Below are 5073 nucleotides of genomic sequence, written 5' to 3'. Positions count from 1 at the left end.
ATCTTTCAAGTAAACTCAGACATGACTTGTGAGACATGCTGATTTTAAAGATGTGAAACTGTGTGTGTGTGTGTGTGTGTGTGTGTGTGTGTGTGTGTGTATGTTCTTAGAATCAATAAGATATATTATTTCATTCCAAAAAAGGCATTCTGCCTCTTGGTAGTGATGAGGGAGAGGTGGCCTTAGGTACCCTTGGGCAGCTCCATGGCATAACACACAAGCACTAGAGAAAGCCCTAGACACCCACAAGCAACACTATAACCAAGGTCGATGAACATTAGTAAACAAGATCTAAAGGTAGAGGAAGCAAGGAGAGGGACGTGGGAAGGTGACCTTTGAGGAGAGGGGAGTGACAGGCTGGAGCAGGAGGTAGTGTGGACCCTGGAGGCAATTCCAAAGGAAAGACAGCAAGATAAGGTGGGCAGGGTGCTCTGGGCACGGCTGCTACAACATGTGCCTAATGGGAGACCAAAGCAAACTCAGAATGGCCTGCTGTCCTCAAACCCAGTCCCCTCACCCTCAATCCAGTCTCCTCTCTCCCAATCACAACTCGGTTAAGATGCTGTCTCTGGAGCACAAGAAAACATGGACTCCATGAGCAAACACAGGTGATGGTGGAGGCCAGCGAGGCACTGAGGGGCACAATACTTAAGGAGGCACTCGCTCTCACGTCCAGTTATGCAAATGCAAGGTTGCCACTTGAGAGCCTCCTGAAATCCTGTTCTTTAGCTGTCTCACACACCTCACCCTAGTCCTGGCCCTGCGCGTGTCAGACTCCTCAAACAACAAAAGGAGAAAAGCTGATCTCTGGACAGCATTTACGCTTTTTTTAAAAGACATCACATCTGTGACTCTATGAGGCAGGCAGTATCAGCCCCATTTTACAGATGAGGAAACTGAGGCCCTAGAAAGTAACATGATCTCTCTGATTGTGCCTGTCTCAGATCTGTCACCTCTGTAGGGGCTCTGAGCAGTGCAGCTTCCCCCACTTCTAGAATAGTTCAGTCCCTGGCAGCCACCATTGTCCAGTGACTCCGTGTCCCCCTGGAGAAGGAACATGGTGGGAAAGAAGGGTTCAGTCTTCCCGATGGGGAAGGGTGGACTGGGAAGCTCTTGCACCCAGGTCCCCACACCCTACCCATACTGTCTGTAGGACAGCAATGCACATTCCAGGGCCCAGTGTCAGTGGGCCTTACCCTCATATTGTCCCCCAAACTCGATTCCTAGCAAGGCAGGCTCTATTTAGACGGTTGGGATGTGACTTTTGCTTACAAATAAAATGACCATAAGACCTATTAGCCTGGAAAGGATGTTGAAGAGAAGAGGGGACAGGATTGGTGAGGGGAAAAGGGGGTCACAGAAGGAGTAGAGAATAAAAAACTAATTCACCAGCTACCTTCTCTGGCCAGGTCACTAGCTGATGGGGATGGAGGTGAGGGGAAGACACAGACATGAGGCCCTGGGGTTCCTCAAGGCTCTGACGATGTCTTTGAGAACAACCGAATGGCTGCCAGGGGACATGTAAGGTGGAGTCCCCAGAGCAGAGGCATTCCTGGAGGGGTCGGGGGGAGGAGACTGGCCACACTCAAGGGCGAGTCCAAGCTTTGTTTCAGGCTTGGATTAAAGTGCTGGGCAGAGTGCAGAAGGCTGAACAAGGTGGGGTGTGGTCACAATAAGAATGTGTGTTGGCGGCAGGGGTGGTTGGCGGCAGGGGTGGGAAACACCACCCATACCTTCCCTCTCAAGGAAGCATATCTGCCACATGGCCCATCAGCAAGGACAGTCTGACTGGCACGGGGAGGGTTAATGTCCCCTACAGCCAGTGAAACAGCCCAGCCCCGCCCCACTCAGCACCCAGAACCACGGGGGTGGGGCATTGCACTCAGCTGCCTGTAAGAAGCATTGTTTTCTATCTCCCAACTACACAGGCAGCTAAAAGCACAGGCTCGGGAGTCAGGCTGACAGGAGGGGAGTTCTTATCCTGCCCTATCACTTACTGGCTGTGTGAGCTTGGACAAGTGACTTCACCACGTTTAGTTTTCTCATCTGCAAAATGGGAATAATGCCTGCAGAGTGGTGAAGACTACATAAGCTGATGGGGGAAATGCAACAGCTACACTTATTGAACATGCACTATTCACCCACATCACTAGTCATTGTGTGAAAAGCACTTAGCACAGTGCCTAGCAGTGAATACGGGCTCAAATAACTAAGGGCCAGTGTATTGTTGTTGTTTTACTCATTTGTGCTGCAGACCAAGGTGGGTTCCCAGGCAGGAGACATGCCCAACCAGCCACCTGGGCACAGACACACTGCCCCCTGGTGCAACTTCTGGGGATCAGCACCTGGGAGAAGAGCTATTCAAGCCCACAAGCTCACACAAGGCCCCCATGGCATCAATCAGGCCCTGGGCCCACCCACCCAGCCAAAGCTCCAACCCCATCACACCAGCCTGGGGAAGACAAGCCGGGCCTGCTGGGTGCCGGCCCCAGAGGAAGAGCCCTGAGCCTGAAGCTGCAGTCTCTCTGTTGCCAGGCAGGGCCTGGGAGCTCCGGGCTCCCCTCTGCTGCTGCCCAGCCAAGTGGAGCAGCGGCTTTCTCTGTTCCCTCTGGAGGGTCCTGAGCAAGCAAAGCGGGGCTCCGGCTAAAACCATGGGAGGCAGAGGCAAGGGCAGCCGTTAGTTACAGGGTGGGGGAAGCTTGGCCTCCGTGGTTGAACACAACCATATCTCCCCCTAAAAGAGCACCCCAAGCAGCCCTCAGCCTCTTCTACATACAACCCTGCACCTCCCCCAAGAGGAGAGGTTGTGCTAGTGCCCACAGGGACACCCGTGCCTCTCCCACCCTCCACACCCCCCTCCCCGCCCCCGCCACGGAGTGGACTCTGTTTCCTGGGGCAGGGACAGAGCATGCTCGTGGAACGCAGTGACTCAGTGAGGCCCACAAAGGATCCTAAAAGCAGCTCAGCAGCCTTGCTTTCCTGAAGGGGGAGGGGATAAGGAGTGGCCCCCGAAAAGTCCTTCCAAATAACACAGCAGGGCTGGACTTCTGAAATCAGCTGGTGCGCCCGAGGGAGGGGGATGCAGTGACCTTGGAAGGGGCTAGTGAGGATGCGGTGCCTGCATAAACCCCAGATCATCCTGACGTCAAGAGACTATTTAGCGCAGCACAGGGCAGGCATCGAGAAGAAATTAAACTCCAGCTTGAGAAGGAGGGATGCCTGGGCTGACAGGAGCAGCTGGGCTAGAAAGTGGAGGCAGAAATTCCTCAAGTTAATGCTTTCTAAGGCCCCTCCGGCCACTCCCAGGTCTGAAGCTATTTACTTCCAGGGGGGAAACCCCTATTGATCTTCATTCAGCTCCTGTCTGCTTCTACAAGGCCGTGATGTTTCAGCACATCAGCAGTCACTGCGAGAAATTCCTCATTGTTTTACAGGCAGCGGCTCCCAAACTCAGGAGACAAACGTTCGGGACCATTTGGGTGAAATCATGGGAGGAGATGCAGACGGGGCTGGTTTGGGAACTCTGGGGGAGGGGACCTCACTCCCCTGGGGCAGGCTGCAGGTGCCTGCTGGGTCCCCCAGCCAAGGATCAGGGGGCCTCATAGCTCCAATCTACTCGCCTGTAGATGCTCAGAGAGTCGGGAGCTGAGCCAGCCTTTCTCTCCACCCCTGCCCCCCTCCCACCCCACACACAAACACACACACACACACACACACACAGACACACACACACACACACACACACACCTGCTTTATGTTTCTGCAGTCATTTGGCTCTGAACCTCACCCCTGGCTGGCTAGAGATCAGCACCATCCATTCGAGCTCCCCAGCTGCCGCCACCGCTGTCTGATTCCCTTTTCAAATTCCAGGCTGGCCCTCGATCCTACAGTATGTATGTAACATGAGGGAGCCTCATGAAACACAACGAATCTAAGCAACAGATCTACAATGGTGCTGACATCCCCGCCAGCCTGCACTAAAGGGAACCTGGAAGCCACGGAATAGCCCGGACCATCATGGCCAACCCAACAGTTTACAGATCGGGAAACAGGCTCAATCAAGGTTAGGAGGGAGAGTACGATTTGAACAAGGTGGCCCAGTAAACTGGCAGAAGATAGAGCAAAAAACCCAGGGCTCCCGGCTCCCAGGCTAAGGCCCCTCCACTTCAGGTTCTGAGTCATGTAACCAGGAAATCCAGGTCCCCACATGAGGTCACTGAGCCCTTCTGGCTGAGAAGACCCATGCATTCAACAGCTTTCCATGAGCTAAGGCCAGCATCCAGCTGAACAATAATAGCGATGATAATAATAGTAACAAAATACTGAACAGTATGCCTTGAAAACCTTCAGTGAGCAGTACCTGTAATCACACGCAGAATACATCTTCCACATATTCATATAAAATAATCAATGATCATTTTTCCACCCGCAGACGACAATCCAATTACTCTCTCTCCCTCACTCTCCTTTGTTACTTGCAAACCATCCAAGCAATCAATGCCTTGACCTCTCCCTCTGATAGACACAATTACAAAAAGACAGAGCAATGCAATTCATCTATTCAAGACGGATTGTTTGAACACTCTGTCACACTGCTGAGCGATCCATCTCCTTGTCTAAGAGGAAATTTCAGCCCCCAAAAGAGGCACAATGAGAGGGGGCGGTACGCTGCTCCCCAGCCCACAGAGCCCTTTGCACACCTGCAGGGAACCCTCTGCCTGGCTGGTGCTCGCCACGCCTGCCTGACTGCTGAAGGAGGATTCGGCTCCAAGGGGTTCAGGCACCGTCTCAAGAACCACAGCACACAGCACACTTCTGAGCCCAATTTCTGGGACCTCAATTCCTGCAGCTCCCGCCAGAGCCTTGAGATCACAGCGGTGGGGAGGGAGGAGAAAAGGGAGGTGGCACGGGGCCCAGCCAGGGCGGGATGTTTGGGTTTCAGCAAGAGAATCTTTCTCTTTCTGTGCTGTGTCCACTGTAGTTCCCTGACACCAGCTGAGGCTTGAGCCTGGGCTCAGAAGGATGGGAGTTCAACTCCACAGGAAGCTCCAGAGAGGCCCAGTGGCCCGGGAG

This window comes from Myotis lucifugus, unplaced genomic scaffold (assembly GCF_000147115.1).
Source record: "Myotis lucifugus unplaced genomic scaffold, Myoluc2.0 scaffold_470, whole genome shotgun sequence".
NCBI classification, from domain to species: domain Eukaryota; kingdom Metazoa; phylum Chordata; class Mammalia; order Chiroptera; family Vespertilionidae; genus Myotis; species Myotis lucifugus.
Note: the sequence above shows the minus strand (reverse complement) of the source record.